Raw genomic sequence first — 20,686 nt, forward strand, 5'->3', positions numbered from 1 at the left:
ATCACTCGATGACACTCTCCAACACTCTGTGACACTCTCTGACGCTCTCAGACACTCTCTGACACTCTCTGACACTCTCAGACACTCTCAGACTCTCTCTATCACTCTCAGACACTCTCTATCACTCTCTGACACTCGCTGACGCTCTCAGACACTCTCTGAAACGCTCTAACATTCTTCATCACTCTCTGACACACTCTGACACTCTTTGACACTCTCAGAAACTCTCTATCACTCTCTGTCACTCTTTGAGACTCTCTATCACTCAATGACACTCTCTGAAAATCTCTATCACTGTCTATCACTCTCTGACACTCTCTGACACTCTCTGACACACTCATACACTCTCAGACACTCTCTGACACTCTCAGACACGCTCTATCACTCTTTATCGCACTCTGACACTCTCTGACACTCTCTATCACTCTCTATCACTCTCTGACACTCTCTGACACTCTCAGACACTCTCTATCACTCTCTGACACTCACTGACACTCTGAGACACTCTCTGTCACTCTCTGTCACTCTCTGTCACTCTCTGTCACTCTCAGACACGCTCAGACACTCTCTATCACTCTCTGACACTCTCTATCACTCTCTGACACTCTCCATCACTCTCCATCACTCTCTGACACTCTCTGACACTCTCTGACACTCTCTGACACTCTCTGACACTCTCTGTCGCTCTCTGACACTCTCACACACTCTGGCACTATCTGACACTCTCTATCACTCTTTGACACTCTCAGACACTCTCTATCACACTCTAACACTCTTTGACACTCTCAGACACTCTCTGACGCACTCAGACACTCTGTGACACTCTCTGACGCTCTCAGACACTCTCTGGCACATCAGACTCTCTCTATCACTCTCAGACACTCTCTATCACTCTCTGACACTCTCTGACGCACTCAGACACTCTCTGACACTCTCTGACTCTCTCTATCACTCTGTGACACTCTCTGACACGCTCTATCACTCTCTATCACTCTCTATCACTCTCTGACACTCTCTGACACTCTCTGACACTCTCTATCACTCTCTATCACTCGCTGACACTCTCTGACACTCTCTGACACTCTCAGACACTCTCTATCACTCTCTGACACTCACTGACACTCTGAGACACTCTCTGTCACTCTCTGTCACTCTCGGTCACTCTCAGACACGCTCAGACACTCTCTATCACTCTCTGACACTCTCCATCAATCTCTGACACTCTCTGACACTCTCTGACACTATCTGTCGCTCTCTGACACTCTCACACACTCTGGCACTATCTGACACTCTCTATCACTCTTTGACACTCTCAGACACTCTCTGTCACTCTCAGACACTCTCTATCACACTCTAACGCTCTTTGACGCTCTCAGACACTCTCTGACGCACTCAGACACTCTGTGACACTCTCTGACGCTCTCAGACACTCTCTGACACTCTCTGACGCTCTCAGACTCTCTCAGACTCTCTCTATCACTCTCAGACACTCTCTATCACTCTCTGACACTCTCTGACGCTCTCAGACACTCTCTGAAACGCTCTAACATTCTTCATCACTCTCTGACACACTCTGACACTCTTTGACACTCTCAGAAACTCTCTATCACTCTCTATCACTCTCTGAGACTCTCTATCACTCAATGACACTCTCTGAATATCTCTATCACTGTCTATCACTCTCTGACACTCTCTGACACACTCAGACACTCTCAGACACTCTCTGACACTCTCAGACACGCTCTATCACTCTTTATCGCTCTCTGACACTCTCTGACACTCTCAGACACGCTCTATCACTCTTTATCGCTCTCTGACACTCTCTGACACTCTCTATCACGCTCTGACACTCTGTATCACTCTCTATCACTCTCTGACACTCCCTGACACTCTCTACCACTCTCTATCACTCTCTGACACTCTCTGACACTCCCTATCACTCTCTAGCACTCTCTGACACTCTCTGAAGCTCTCTATCACTCTCGATCACTCTCTGACACTCTCTATCACTCTCTATCACTCTCTGACACTCTCTGACACTCTCTATCACTCTCTATGACTCTCTGACACTCTCTGACACTCTCTATCACTCAATGACACTCTCTGACACTCTCTGACACACTCTGACACTCTCAGACACTCTCAATCACACTCCGTATCACTCTCTGACACTCTCTGACACTCTCTGACACTCTCTGACACTCTCTGACACTCTCTATCACTCTCTGACACTTTCTGACACTCTCTATTACTCAATGACTCTCTGTGACACTCTCTATCCCTCTCTATCACTCTATGACACTCTCTGACGCTATCTATCACTCTCTATCACTCTCTGACACTCTCTGACACACTCTGACACTCTCTATCACTCTCTGACACTCTCTGACACTCTCTTTTACTCTCTGAAACTCTCTGACACTCTCTGACACACAATGACACTCTCTGACACACCCTATCGCTCTCTATCACTCTCTGACACTCTCTGACACTCTCAGACTCTCTCTATCTCTCTCTATCACTCTCTGACACTCTCTATCACTCTCTATCACTGTCTGACACTCTCTATCACTCTCAGACACTCTCTATCACTCTCTGACACTCTCTATCACACTCTATCACTCTCTGACACTCTCTGACACTCTCAGACACTCTCAGACACTCTCTATCACTCTCTGACACTCTCTGACACTCTCAGACACTCTCAGACACTCTCTATCACTCTTTCTCACTCTCTGACACTCTCTGACATCTCTATCACTCTCTATCACTCTCTGACACTCTCTGACACTCTCTGAAACTCTCTGACGCTCTCTGACACTCTCTGACGCTCTCTGACACTCTCTGACGCTCTCTGACACTCACAGACACTCTCAGATACTCTCTATCACTCTGTATCACTCTCTAACACTCTCTGACACTCTTAATCACTCTGTGACACTCTCTATCACTCTCTATCACTCTCTATCACTCTCTGACACACTCTATCACTCTCTGACACTCTCGATCACTCTCTGACACTCTCTGACACTCTCAGACTTTCTGTGACACACTCTGACAATCTCTATCACTCTATGACACTCACTGACACACTCTGACACTCTCTGTCACTCTCTATCACTCTCTGAAACTCTCTGACACTCTCTGACTCTCTCAATCACTCTGTGACACTCTCTATCACTCTCTATCACTCTCTGACACTCTCTATCACTCTCTGACACACTCTATCACTCTCTGACACTCTCGATCACTCTCTGACACTCTCTGACACTCTCAGACTTTCTGTGACACACTCTGACAATCTCTATCACTCTATGACACTCACTGACACACTCTGACACACTCTGACACTCTCTGTCACTCTCTATCACTCTCTGACACTCTCTGACTCTCTCTATCACTCTGTGACACTCTCTGACACGCTCTATCACTCTCTATCACTCTCTATCACTCTCTGACACTCTCTGACACTCTCTGACACTCTCTATCACTCTCTATCACTCTCTGACACTCTCTGACACTCTCAGACACTCTCTATCACTCTCTGACACTCACTGACACTCTGAGACACTCTGTGTCACTCTCTGTCACTCTCTGTCACTCTCTGTCACTCTCAGACACGCTCAGACACTCTCTATCACTCTCTGACACTCTCTATCACTCGATGACACTCTCCATCACTCTCTGACACTCTCTGACACTCTCTGTCGCTCTCTGACACTCTCACACACTCTGGCACTATCTGACACTCTCTATCACTCTTTGACACTCTCAGACACTCTCTGTCACTCTCAGACACTCTCTATCACACTCTAAAGCACTTTGACACTCGCAGACACTCTCTGACGCACTCAGACACTCTGTGACACTCTCTGACGCTCTCAGACACTCTCTGACACTCTCTGACACTCTCAGACACTCTCAGACTCTCTCTATCACTCTCAGACTCTCTCTATCACTCTCAGACACTCTCTATCACTCTCTGACACTCTCTGACGCACTCAGACACTCTGTGACACTCTGTGACACTCTCTGACGCTCTCAGACACTCTCTGACACTCTCTGACACTCTCAGACACTCTCAGACTCTCTCTATCACTCTCAGACACTCTCTATCACTCTCTGACACTCGCTGACGCTCTCAGACACTCTCTGAAACGCTCTAACATTCTTCATCACTCTCTGACACACTCTGACACTCTTTGACACTCTCAGAAACTCTCTATCACTCTCTGTCACTCTTTGAGACTCTCTATCACTCAATGACACTCTCTGAAAATCTCTATCACTGTCTATCACTCTCTGACACTCTCTGACACTCTCTGACACACTCAGACACTCTCAGACACTCTCTGACACTCTCAGACACGCTCTATCACTCTTTATCGCACTCTGACACTCTCTGACACTCTCTATCACTCTCTATCACTCTCTGACACTCTCTGACACTCTCAGACACTCTCTATCACTCTCTGACACTCACTGACACTCTGAGACACTCTCTGTCACTCTCTGTCACTCTCTGTCACTCTCTGTCACTCTCAGACACGCTCAGACACTCTCTATCACTCTCTGACACTCTCTATCACTCTCTGACACTCTCCATCACTCTCCATCACTCTCTGACACTCTCTGACACTCTCTGACACTCTCTGACACTCTCTGACACTCTCTGTCGCTCTCTGACACTCTCACACACTCTGGCACTATCTGACACTCTCTATCACTCTTTGACACTCTCAGACACTCTCTATCACACTCTAACGCTCTTTGACACTCTCAGACACTCTCTGACGCACTCAGACACTCTGTGACACTCTCTGACGCTCTCAGACACTCTCTGACACTCTCAGACTCTCTCCAGCACTCTCAGACACTCTCTATCACTCTCTGACACTCTCTGACGCACTCAGACACTCTCTGACACTCTCTGACTCTCTCTATCACTCTGTGACACTCTCTGACACGCTCTATCACTCTCTATCACTCTCTATCACTCTCTGACACTCTCTGACACTCTCTGACACTCTCTATCACTCTCTATCACTCTCTGACACTCTCTGACACTCTCTGACACTCTCAGACACTCTCTATCACTCTCTGACACTCACTGACACTCTGAGACACTCTCTGTCACTCTCTGTCACTCTCTGTCACTCTCAGACACGCTCAGACACTCTCTATCACTCTCTGACACTCTCCATCAATCTCTGACACTCTCTGACACTCTCTGACACTCTCTGTCGCTCTCTGACACTCTCACACACTCTGGCACTATCTGACACTCTCTATCACTCTTTGACACTCTCAGACACTCTCTGTCACTCTCAGACACTCTCTATCACACTCTAACGCTCTTTGACGCTCTCAGACACTCTCTGACGCACTCAGACACTCTGTGACACTCTCTGACGCTCTCAGACACTCTCTGACACTCTATGACGCTCTCAGACTCTCTCAGACTCTCTCTATCACTCTCAGACACTCTCTATCACTCTCTGACACTCTCTGACGCTCTCAGACACTCTCTGAAACGCTCTAACATTCTTCATCACTCTCTGACACACTCTGACACTCTTTGACACTCTCAGAAACTCTCTATCACTCTCTAACACTCTCTGAGACTCTCTATCACTCAATGACACTCTCTGAATATCTCTATCACTGTCTATCACTCTCTGACACTCTCTGACACACTCAGACACTCTCAGACACTCTCTGACACTCTCAGACACGCTCAATCACTCTTTATCGCTCTCTGACACTCTCTGACACTCTCAGACACGCTCTATCACTCTTTATCGCTCTCTGACACTCTCTGACACTCTCTATCACGCTCTGACACTCTGTATCACTCTCTATCACTCTCTGACACTCCCTGACACTCTCTACCACTCTCTATCACTCTCTGACACTCTCTGACACTCTCTGACACTCCCTATCACTCTCTAGCACTCTCTGACACTCTCTGAAGCTCTCTATCACTCTCGATCACTCTCTGACACTCTCTATCACTCTCTATCACTCTCTGACACTCTCTGACACTCTCTATCAGTCTCTATGACTCTCTGACACTCTCTGACACTCTCTATCACTCAATGACACTCTCTGACACTCTCTGACACACTCTGACACTCTCAGACACTCTCAATCACACTCCGTATCACTCTCTGACACTCTCTGACACTCTCTGACACTCTCTGACACTCTCTGACACTTTCTGACACTCTCTATTACTCAATGACTCTCTGTGACACTCTCTATCCCTCTCTATCACTCTATGACACTCTCTGACGCTATCTATCACTCTCTATCACTCTCTGACACTCTCTGACACACTCTGACACTCTCTATCACTCTCTGACACTCTCTTTTACTCTCTGAAACTCTCTGACACTCTCTGACACACAATGACACTCTCTGACACACCCTATCGCTCTCTATCACTCTCTGACACTCTCTGACACTCTCAGACTCTCTCTATCTCTCTCTATCACTCTCTGACACTCTCTATCACTCTCTATCACTGTCTGACACTCTCTATCACTCTCAGACACTCTCTATCACTCTCTGACACTCTCTATCACACTCTATCACTCTCTGACACTCTCTGACACTCTCTGACACTCTCAGACACTCTCAGACACTCTCTATCACTCTCTGACACTCTCTGACACTCTCAGACACTCTCAGACACTCTCTATCACTCTTTCTCACTCTCTGACACTCTCTGACATCTCTATCACTGTCTATCACTCTCTGACACTCTCTGATACTCTCTATCACTCTCTATCACTCTCTGACACTTTCTGACACTCTCTATCACTCTCTGACACTCTCTAACACTCTCAGACTCTCTCTATCTCTCTCTATCACTCTCTGACAATCTCTATCACTCTCTATCACTGTCTGACACTCTCTATCACTCTCCATCACTCTCTGAAACTCTCTGACACTCTCCATCACTCAATGACACTCTCTGACATCTCTATCACTCTCTATCACTCTCTGACACTCTCTGACACTCTCTGACGCTCTCTGACACTCTCTGACGCTCTCTGACACTCTCTGACACACTCTGACGCTCTCTGACACTCACAGACACTCTCAGATACTCTCTATCACTCTGTATCACTCTCTAACACTCTCTGACACTCTTAATCACTCTGTGACACTCTCTATCACTCTCTATCACTCTCTATCACTCTCTATCACTCTCTATCACTCTCTGACACACTCTATCACTCTCTGACACTCTCCATCACTCTCTGACACTCTCTGACACTCTCAGACTTTCTGTGACACACTCTGACAATCTCTATAACTCTATGACACTCACTGACACACTCTGACACTCTCTGTCACTCTCTATCACTCTCTGAAACTCTCTGACACTCTCTGACTCTCTCTATCACTCTGTGACACTCTCTGACACGCTCTATCACTCTCTATCACTCTCTGACACTCTCTGACACTCTCTATCACTCTCTATCACTCTCTGACACTCTCTGACACTCACTGACACTCTGAGACACTCTCTGTCACTCTCTGTCACTCTCTGTCACTCTCTGTCACTCTCTGTCACTCTCAGACACGCTCAGACACTCTCTATCACTCTCTGACACTCTCTATCACTCTCTGACACTCTCCATCACTCTCTGACACTCTCTGACGCACTCAGACACTCTGTGACACTCTCTGACGCTCTCAGACACTCTCTGACACTCTCTGACGCTCTCAGACTCTCTCAGACTCTCTCTATCACTCTCAGACACTCTCTATCACTCTCTGACACTCTCTGACGCTCTCAGACACTCTCTGAAACGCTCTAACATTCTTCATCACTCTCTGACACACTCTGACACTCTTTGACACTCTCAGAAACTCTCTATCACTCTCTATCACTTTCTGAGACTCTCTATCACTCAATGACACTCTCTGAAAATCTCTATCACTGTCTATCACTCTCTGACACTCTCTGACACTCTCTGACACACTCTGACACTCTCAGACACTCTCAATCACACTCCGTATCACTCTCTGACACTCTCTGACACTCTCTGACACTCTCTGACACTCTCTGACACTCTCTATCACTCTCTGACACTTTCTGACACTCTCTATTACTCAATGACTCTCTGTGACACTCTCTATCCCTCTCTATCACTCTATGACACTCTCTGACGCTATCTATCACTCTCTATCACTCTCTGACACTCTCTGACACACTCTGACACTCTCTATCACTCTCTGACACTCTCTGACACTCTCTTTTACTCTCTGAAACTCTCTGACACTCTCTGACACACAATGACACTCTCTGACACACCCTATCGCTCTCTATCACTCTCTGACACTCTCTGACACTCTCAGACTCTCTCTATCTCTCTCTATCACTCTCTGAAACTCTCTATCACTCTCTATCACTGTCTGACACTCTCTATCACTCTCAGACACTCTCTATCACTCTCTGACACTCTCTATCACACTCTATCACTCTCTGACACTCTCTGACACTCTCAGACACTCTCAGACACTCTCTATCACTCTCTGACACTCTCTGACACTCTCAGACACTCTCAGACACTCTCTATCACTCTTTCTCACTCTCTGACACTCTCTGACATCTCTATCACTCTCTATCACTCTCTGACACTCTCTGACACTCTCTGAAACTCTCTGACGCTCTCTGACACTCTCTGACGCTCTCTGACACTCTCTGACGCTCTCTGACACTCACAGACACTCTCAGATACTCTCTATCACTCTGTATCACTCTCTAACACTCTCTGACACTCTTAATCACTCTGTGACACTCTCTATCACTCTCTATCACTCTCTATCACTCTCTGACACACTCTATCACTCTCTGACACTCTCGATCACTCTCTGACACTCTCTGACACTCTCAGACTTTCTGTGACACACTCTGACAATCTCTATCACTCTATGACACTCACTGACACACTCTGACACTCTCTGTCACTCTCTATCACTCTCTGAAACTCTCTGACACTCTCTGACTCTCTCAATCACTCTGTGACACTCTCTATCACTCTCTATCACTCTCTGACACTCTCTATCACTCTCTGACACACTCTATCACTCTCTGACACTCTCGATCACTCTCTGACACTCTCTGACACTCTCAGACTTTCTGTGACACACTCTGACAATCTCTATCACTCTATGACACTCACTGACACACTCTGACACACTCTGACACTCTCTGTCACTCTCTATCACTCTCTGACACTCTCTGACTCTCTCTATCACTCTGTGACACTCTCTGACACGCTCTATCACTCTCTATCACTCTCTATCACTCTCTGACACTCTCTGACACTCTCTGACACTCTCTATCACTCTCTATCACTCTCTGACACTCTCTGACACTCTCAGACACTCTCTATCACTCTCTGACACTCACTGACACTCTGAGACACTCTGTGTCACTCTCTGTCACTCTCTGTCACTCTCTGTCACTCTCAGACACGCTCAGACACTCTCTATCACTCTCTGACACTCTCTATCACTCGATGACACTCTCCATCACTCTCTGACACTCTCTGACACTCTCTGTCGCTCTCTGACACTCTCACACACTCTGGCACTATCTGACACTCTCTATCACTCTTTGACACTCTCTGACGCTCTCTATCACTCTCTGACACTCTCTGATACTCTCTATCACTCTCTATCACTCTCTGACACTTTCTGACACTCTCTATCACTCTCTGACACTCTCTAACACTCTCAGACACTCTCTATCTCTCTCTATCACTCTCTGACAATCTCTATCACTCTCTGTCACTGTCTGACACTCTCTATCACTCTCTGACACTCTCTATCACTCTCTGAAACTCTCTGACACTCTCCATCACTCAATGACACTCTCTGACATCTCTATCACTCTCTATCACTCTCTATCACTCTCTGACACTCTCTGACACTCTCTGACGCTCTCTGACACTCTCTGACGCTCTCTGACACTTTCTGACACTCTTAATCACTCTGTGACACTCTCTATCACTCTCTATCACTCTCTGACACTCTCTATCACTCTCTGACACACTCTATCACTCACTGACACTCTCGATCACTCTCTGACACACTCTGACACTCTCAGACTTTCTGTGACACACTCTGACAATCTCTATCAATCTATGACACTCACTGACACACTCTGACACTCTCTGTCACTCTCTATCACTCTCTGACACTCTCTGACACTCTCTGACTCTCTCTATCACTCTGTGACACTCTCTGACACGCTCTCTCACTCTCTATCACTCTCTGACACTCTCTGACACTCTCTGACACTCTCTATCACTCTCTATCACTCTCTGACACTCTCTGACACTCTCTGACACTCTCTGACACTCTCTGTCGCACTCTGACACTCTCACACACTCTGGCACTATCTGACACTCTCTATCACTCTTTGACACTCTCAGACACTCTCTGTCACTCTCAGACACTCTCTATCACACTCTAACGCTCTTTGACGCTCTCAGACACTCTCTGACGCACTCAGACACTCTGTGACACTCTCTGACGCTCTCAGACACTCTCTGACACTCTCTGACGCTCTCAGACTCTCTCAGACTCTCTCTATCACTCTCAGACACTCTCTATCACTCTCTGACACTCTCTGACGCTCTCAGACACTCTCTGAAACGCTCTAACATTCTTCATCACTCTCTGACACACTCTGACACTCTTTGACACTCTCAGAAACTCTCTATCACTCTCTATCACTCTCTGAGACTCTCTATCACTCAATGACACTCTCTGAAAATCTCTATCACTGTCTATCACTCTCTGACACTCTCTGACACTCTCTGACACACTCAGACACTCTCAGACACTCTCTGACACTCTCAGACACGCTCTATCACTCTTTATCGCTCTCTGACACTCTCTGACACTCTCTATCACGCTCTGACACTCTCTATCACTCTCTATCACTCTCTGACACTCCCTGACACTCTCTACCACTCTCTATCACTCTCTGACACTCTGTATCACTCTCTATCACTCTCTGACACTCCCTGACACTCTCTACCACTCTCTATCACTCTCTGACACTCTCTGACACTCTCTATTACTCAATGACATTCTCTGACACTCTCTGACACACTCTGACACTCTCAGACACTCTCAATCACACTCCGTATCACTCTCTGACACTCTCTGACACTCTCTGACACTCTCTATCACTCTCTGACACTTTCTGACACTCTCTATTACTCAATGACTCTCTGTGACACTCTCTATCCCTCTCTATCACTCTATGACACTCTCTGACGCTATCTATCACTCTCTATCAGTCTCTGACACTCTCTGACACACTCTGACACTCTCTATCACTCTCTGACACTCTCTGACACTCTCTTTTACTCTCTGAAACTCTCTGACACTCTCTGACACACAATGACACTCTCTGACACACCCTATCGCTCTCTATCACTCTCTGACACTCTCTATCACTGTCTGACACTCTCTATCACTCTCAGACACTCTCTGACACTCTCTGACACTCTCAGACACTCTCAGACACTCTCTATCACTCTTTCTCACTCTCTGACACTCACTGACACTCTCAGACACTCTCTGTCACTCTCAGACACTCTCTGACACTCTCTATCACTGTCTATCACTCTCTGACACTCTCTGATACTCTCTATCACTCTCTATCACTCTCTGACACTTTCTGACACTCTCTATCACTCTCTGACACTCTCTAACACTCTCAGACTCTCTCTATCTCTCTCTATCATTCTCTGACAATCTCTATCACTCTCTATCACTGTCTGACACTCTCTATCACTCTCTATCACTCTCTGAACCTCTCTGACACTCTCCATCACTCAATGACACTCTCTGACATCTCTATCACTCTCTATCACTCTCTGACACTCTCTGACACTCTCTGACGCTCTCTGACACTCTCTGACGCTCTCTGACACTCTCTGACACTCTCTGACGCTCTCTGACACTCACAGACACTCTCAGATACTCTCTATCACTCTGTATCACTCTCTAACACTCTCTGACACTCTCTATCACTCTCTGACACACTCTATCACTCTCTGACACTCTCGATCACTCTCTGACACTCTCTGACACTCTCAGACTTTCTGTGACACACTCTGACAATCTCTATCACTCTATGACACTCACTGACACACTCTGACACTCTCTGTCACTCTCTATCACTCTCTGAAACTCTCTGACACTCTCTGACTCTCTCTATCACTCTGTGACACTCTCTGACACGCACTATCACTCTCTATCACTCTCTGACACTCTCTGACACTCTCTGACACTCTCTGACACTCTCTATCACTCTCTATCACTCTCTGACACTCTCTGACACTCTCAGACACTCTCTATCACTCTCTATCACTCTCTGACACTCACTGACACTCTGAGACACTCTCTGTCACTCTCTGTCACTCTCTGTCACTCTCAGACACGCTCAGACACTCTCTATCACTCTCTGACACTCTCTATCACTCTCTGACACTCTCCATCACTCTCTGACACTCTCTGACGCACTCAGACACTCTGTGACACTCTCTGACGCTCTCAGACACTCTCTGACACTCTCTGACGCTCTCAGACTCTCTCTATCACTCTCAGACACTCTCTATCACTCTCTGACACTCTCTGACGCTCTCAGACACACTCTGAAACGCTCTAACATTCTTCATCACTCTCTGACACACTCTGACACTCTTTGACACTCTCAGAAAATCTCTATCACTCTCTATCACTCTCTGAGACTCTCTATCACTCAATGACACTCTCTGAAAATCTCTATCACTGTCTATCACTCTCTGACACTCTCTGACACTCTCTGACACTCTCTGACACACTCAGACACTCTCAGACACTCTCTGACACTCTCAGACACGCTCTACCACTCTTTATCGCTCTCTGACACTCTCTATCACGCTCTGACACTCTGTATCACTCTCTATCACTCTCTGACACTCCCTGACAATCTCTACCACTCTCTATCACTCTCTGACACTCTCTGACACTCCCTATCACTCTCTATTACTCTCTGACACTCTCTGAAGCTCTCTATCACTCTCGATCACTCTCTGACACTCTCTATCACTCTCTGACACTCTCTATCACTCTCTATCACTCTCTGACACTCTCTGACACTCTCTATCACTCTCTATCACTCTCTATGACTCTCTGACACTTTCTGACACTCTCTATTACTCAATGACTCTCTGTGACACTCTCTATCCCTCTCTATCACTCTATGACACTCTCTGACGCTATCTATCACTCTCTATCACTCTCTGACACTCTCTGATACACTCTGACACTCTCTATCACTCTCTGACACTCTCTGACACTCTCTTTTACTCTCTGAAACTCTCTGACACTCTCTTTTACTCTCTGAAACTCTCTGACACTCTCTGACACACAATGACACTCTCTGACACACCCTATCGCTCTCTATCACTCTCTGACACTCTCTGACACTCTCAGACACTCTCTATCTCTCTCTATCACTCTCTGACACTCTCTATCACTCTCTATCACTGTCTGACACTCTTTATCACTCTCAGACGCTCTCTATCACTCCCTGACACTCTCTATCACTCTCTATCACTCTCTGACACTCTCTGACAATCTCAGACACTCTCAGACACTCTCTATCACTCTTTCTCACTCTCTGACACTCACTGACACTCTCAGACACTCTCTGTCACTCTCAGACACTCTCTGACACTCTCTATCACTGTCTATCACTCTCTGACACTCTCTGATACTCTCTATCACTCTCTATCACTCTCTGACACTTTCTGACACTCTCTATCACTCTCTGACACTCTCTAACACTCTCAGACTCTCTCTATCTCTCTCTATCACTCTCTGACAATCTCTATCACTCTCTATCACTGTCTGACACTCTCTATCACTCTCTATCACTCTCTGAAACTCTCTGACACTCTCCATCACTCAATGACACTCTCTGACATCTCTATCACTCTCTATCACTCTCTATCACTCTCTGACACTCTCTGACACTCTCTGACGCTCTCTGACACTCTCTGACGCTCTCTGACGCTCTCTGACACTCACAGACACTCTCAGATACTCTCTATCACTCTGTATCACTCTCTAACACTCTCTGACACTCTCAATCACTATGTGACACTCTCTATCACTCTCTATCACTCTCTGACACTCTCTATCACTCTCTGACACACTCTATCACTCTCTGACACTCTCGATCACTCTCTGACACTCTCTGACACTCTCAGACTTTCTGTGACACACTCTGACAATCTCTATCACTCTATGACACTCACTGACACACTCTGTCACTCTCTGTCACTCTCTGTCACTCTCTGTCACTCTCTGACACTCTCTGACACTCTCTGACTCTCTCTATCACTCTGTGACACTCTCTGACACGCTCTATCACTCTCTATCACTCTCTATCACTCTCTGACACTCTCTGACACTCTCTATCACTCTCTATCACTCTCTGACACTCTCTGACACTCTCAGACACTCTCTATCACTCTCTGACACTCTCTGACACTCTCAGACACTCTGTGTCACTCTCTGTCACTCTCTGTCACTCTCTGTCACTCTCAGACACGCTCAGACACTCTCTATCACTCTCTGACACTCTCTATCACTCTCTGACACTCTCCATCACTCTCTGACACTCTCTGACACTCTCTGACACTCTCTGACACTCTCTGTCGCTCTCTGACACTCTCACACACTCTGGCAATATCTGACACTCTCTATCACTCTTTGACACTCTCAGACACTCTCTGTCACTCTCAGACACTCTCTATCACACTCTAACGCACTTTGACACTCGCAGACACTCTCTGACGCACTCAGACACTCTGTGACACTCTCTGACGCTCTCAGACACTCTCTGACACTCTCTGACACTCTCAGACACTCTCAGACTCTCTCTATCACTCTCAGACTCTCTATATCACTCTCAGACACTCTCTATCACTCTCTGACACTCTCTGACGCACTCAGACACTCTGTGACACTCTGTGACACTCTCTGACGCTCTCAGACACTCTCTGACACTCTCTGACACTCTCTGACACTCTCAGACACTCTCAGACTCTCTCTATCACTCTCAGACACTCTCTATCACTCTCTGACACTCGCTGACGCTCTCAGACACTCTCTGAAACGCTCTAACATTCTTCATCACTCTCTGACACACTCTGACACTCTTTGACACTCTCAGAAACTCTCTATCACTCTCTGTCACTCTTTGAGACTCTCTATCACTCAATGACACTCTCTGAAAATCTCTATCACTGTCTATCACTCTCTGACACTCTCTGACACTCTCTGACACACTCAGACACTCTCAGACACTCTCTGACACTCTCAGACACGCTCTATCACTCTTTATCGCACTCTGACACTCTCTGACACTCTCTATCACTCTCTGACACTCTCTATCACTCTCTATCACTCTCTGACACTCTCTGACACTCTCAGACACTCTCTATCACTCTCTGACACACACTGACACTCTGAGACACTCTCTGTCACTCTCTGTCACTCTCTGTCACTCTCTGTCACTCTCTGTCACTCTCAGACACTCTCTATCACTCTCTATCACTCTCTATCACTCTCTATCACTCTCTGACACTCTCCATCACTCTCCATCACTCTCCATCACTCTCTGACACTCTCTGACACTCTCTGACACTCTCTGACACTCTCTATCACACTCTAACGCTCTTTGACGCTCTCAGACACTCTCTGACGCACTCAGACACTCTCTGACACTCTCAGACTCTCTCTATCACTCTCAGACACTCTCTATCACTCTCTGACACTCTCTGACGCACTCAGACACTCTCTGACACTCTCTGACTCTCTCTATCACTCTGTGACTCTCTCTGACACGCTCTATCACTCTCTATCACTCTCTATCACTCTCTGACACTCTCTGACACTCTCTGACACTCTCTATCACTCTCTATCACTCTCTATCACTCTCTGACACTCTCTGACACTCTCTGACACTCTCTATCACTCTCTATCACTCTCTATCACTCTCAGACACTCTCTATCACTCTCTGACACTCACTGACACTCTGAGACACTCTCTGTCACTCTCTGTCACTCTCTGTCACTCTCTGTCACTCTCAGACACGCTCAGACACTCTCTATCACTCTCTGACACTCTCTATCACTCTCTGACACTCTCCATCAATCTCTGACACTCTCTGACACTCTCTGACACTCTCTGTCGCTCTCTGACACTCTCACACACTCTGGCACTATCTGACACTCTCTATCACTCTTTGACACTCTCAGACACTCTCTGTCACTCTCAGACACTCTCTATCACACTCTAACGCTCTTTGACGCTCTCAGACACTCTCTGACGCACTCAGACACTCTGTGACACTCTCTGACGCTCTCAGACACTCTCTGACACTCTCTGACGCTCTCAGACTCTCTCAGACTCTCTCTATCACTCTCAGACACTCTCTATCACTCTGACACTCTCTGACGCTCTCAGACACTCTCTGAAACGCTCTAACATTCTTCATCACTCTCTGACACACTCTGACACTCTTTGACACTCTCAGAAACTCTCTATCACTCTCTATCACTCTCTGAGACTCTCTATCACTCAATGACACTCTCTGAAAATCTCTATCACTGTCTATCACACTCTGACACTCTCTGACACACTCAGACACTCTCAGACACTCTCTGACACTCTCAGACACGCTCTATCACTCTTTATCGCTCTCTGACACTCTCTGACACTCTCAGACATGCTCTATCACTCTTTATAGCTCTCTGACACTCTCTGACACTCTCTATCACGCTCTGACACTCTGTATCACTCTCTATCACTCTCTGACACTCCCTGACACTCTCTACCACTCTCTATCACTCTCTGACACTCTCTGACACTCCCTATCACTCTCTATCACTCTCTGACACTCTCTGAAGCTCTCTATCACTCTCGATCACTCTCTGACACTCTCTATCACTCTCTATCACTCTCTGACACTCTCTGACACTCTCTATCACTCTCTATGACTCTCTGACACTCTCTGACACTCTCTATTACTCAATGACATTCTCTGACACTCTCTGACACACTCTGACACTCTCAGACACTCTCAATCACACTCCGTATTACTCTCTGACACTCTCTGACACTCTCCGACACTCTCTATCACTCTCTGACACTTTCTGACACACTCTGACACTCTCTATCACTCTCTGACACTCTCTGACACTCTTTTTTACTCTCTGAAACTCTCTGACACTCTCTGACACACAATGACACTCTCTGACACACCCTATCGCTCTCTATCACTCTCTGACACTCTCTGACACTCTCAGACTCTCTCTATCTCTCTCTATCACTCTCTGACACTCTCTATCACTCTCTATCACTGTCTGACACTCTCTATCACTCTCAGACACTCTCTATCACTCTCTGACACTCTCTATCACACTCTATCACTCTCTGACACTCTCTGACACTCTCAGACACTCTCAGACACTCTCTATCACTCTTTCTCACTCTCTGACACTCACTGACACTCTCAGACACTCTCTGTCACTGTCTATCACTCTCTGACACTCTCTGATACTCTCTATCACTCTCTATCACTCTCTGACACTTTCTGACACTCTCTATCACTCTCTGACACTCTCTAACACTCTCAGACTCTCTCTATCTCTCTCTATCACTCTCTGACAATCTCTATCACTCTCTATCACTGTCTGACACTCTCTATCACTCTCTATCACTCTCTGAAACTCTCTGACACTCTCCATCACTCAATGACACTCTCTGACATCTCTATCACTCTCTATCACTCTCTGACACTCTCTGACACTCTCTGACGCTCTCTGACACTCTCTGACGCTCTCTGACACTCTCTGACGCTCTCTGACACTCACAGACACTCTCAGATACTCTCTATCACTCTGTATCACTCTCTAACACTCTCTGACACTCTTAATCACTCTGTGACACTCTCTATCACTCTCTATCACTCTCTATCACTCTCTGACACACTCTATCACTCTCTGACACTCTCGATCACTCTCTGACACTCTCTGACACTCTCAGACTTTCTGTGACACACTCTGACAATCTCTATCACTCTATGACACTCACTGACACACTCTGACACTCTCTATCACTCTCTATCACTCTCTGAAACTCTCTGACACTCTCTGACTCTCTCAATCACTCTGTGACACTCTCTATCACTCTCTATCACTCTCTGACACTCTCTATCACTCTCTGACACACTCTATCACTCTCTGACACTCTCGATCACTCTCTGACACTCTCTGACACTCTCAGACTTTCTGTGACACACTCTGACAATCTCTATCACTCTATGACACTCACTGACACACTCTGACACTCTCTGTCACTCTCTATCACTCTCTGACACTCTCTGACTCTCTCTATCACTCTGTGACACTCTCTGACACGCTCTATCACTCTCTATCACTCTCTGACACTCTCTGACACTCTCTGACACTCTCTATCACTCTCTATCACTCTCTGACACTCTCTGACACTCTCAGACACTCTCTATCACTCTCTGACACTCACTGACACTCTGAGACACTCTGTGTCACTCTCTGTCACTCTCTGTCACTCTCTGTCACTCTCAGACACGCTCAGACACTCTCTATCACTCTCTGACACTCTCTATCACTCGATGACACTCTCCATCACTCTCTGACACTCTCTGACACTCTCTGTCGCTCTCTGACACTCTCACACACTCTGGCACTATCTGACACTCTCTATCACTCTTTGTCACTCTCAGACACTCTCTGTCACTCTCAGACACTCTCTATCACACTCTAACGCACTTTGACACTCGCAGACACTCTCTGACGCACTCAGACACTCTGTGACACTCTCTGACGCTCTCAGACACTCTCTGACACTCTCTGACACTCTCAGACACTCTCAGACTCTCTCTATCACTCTCAGACTCTCTCTATCACTCTCAGACACTCTCTATCACTCTCTGACACTCTCTGACGCACTCAGACACTCTGTGACACTCTGTGACACTCTCTGACGCTCTCAGACACTCTCTGACACTCTCTGACACTCTCTGACACTCTCAGACACTCTCAGACTCTCTCTATCACTCTCAGACACTCTCTATCACTCTCTGACACTCGCTGACGCTCTCAGACACTCTCTGAAACGCTCTAACATTCTTCATCACTCTCTGACACACTCTGACACTCTCAGACACTCTCAGAAACTCTCTATCACTCTCTGTCACTCTTTGAGACTCTCTATCACTCAATGACACTCTCTGAAAATCTCTATCACTGTCTATCACTCTCTGACACTCTCTGACACTCTCTGACACTCTCAGACACGCTCTATCACTCTTTATCGCACTCTGACACTCTCTGACACTCTCTATCACTCTCTGTCACTCTCAGACACGCTCAGACACTCTCTATCACTCTCTGACACTCTCTATCACTCTCTGACACTCTCCATCACTCTCCATCACTCTCTGACACTCTCTGACACTCTCTGACACTCTCTGACACTCTCTGACACTCTCTGTCGCTCTCTGACACTCTCACACACTCTGGCACTATCTGACACTCTCTATCACTCTTTGACACTCTCAGACACTCTCTATCACACTCTAACGCTCTTTGACACTCTCAGACACTCTCTGACGCACTCAGACACTCTGTGACACTCTCTGACGCTCTCAGACACTCTCTGACACTCTCAGACTCTCTCTATCACTCTCAGACACTCTCTATCACTCTCTGACACTCTCTGACGCACTCAGACACTCTCTGACACTCTCTGACTCTCTCTATCACTCTGTGACACTCTCTGACACGCTCTATCACTCTCTATCACTCTCTATCACTCTCTGACACTCTCTGACACTCTCTGACACTCTCTATCACTCTCTATCACTCTCTGACACTCTCTGACACTCTCTGACACTCTCAGACACTCTCTATCACTCTCTGACACTCACTGACACTCTGAGACACTCTCAGACACTCTCTATCACTCTCTGACACTCACTGACACTCTGAGACACTCTCTGTCACTCTCTGTCACTCTCTGTCACTCTCTGTCACTCTCAGACACGCTCAGACACTCTCTATCACTCTCTGACACTCTCCATCAATCTCTGACACTCTCTGACACTCTCTGACACTATCTGTCGCTCTCTGACACTCTCACACACTCTGGCACTATCTGACACTCTCTATCACTCTTTGACACTCTCAGACACTCTCTGTCACTCTCAGACACTCTCTATCACACTCTAACGCTCTTTGACGCTCTCAGACACTCTCTGACGCACTCAGACACTCTGTGACACTCTCTGACGCTCTCAGACACTCTCTGACACTCTCTGACGCTCTCAGACTCTCTCAGACTCTCTCTATCACTCTCAGACACTCTCTATCACTCTCTGACACTCTCTGACGCTCTCAGACACTCTCTGAAACGCTCTAACATTCTTCATCACTCTCTGACACACTCTGACACTCTTTGACACTCTCAGAAACTCTCTATCACTCTCTATCACTCTCTGAGACTCTCTATCACTCAATGACACTCTCTGAATATCTCTATCACTGTCTA

This window comes from Heterodontus francisci, chromosome 25, assembly GCF_036365525.1.
Source record: "Heterodontus francisci isolate sHetFra1 chromosome 25, sHetFra1.hap1, whole genome shotgun sequence".
NCBI lineage: Eukaryota > Metazoa > Chordata > Chondrichthyes > Heterodontiformes > Heterodontidae > Heterodontus > Heterodontus francisci.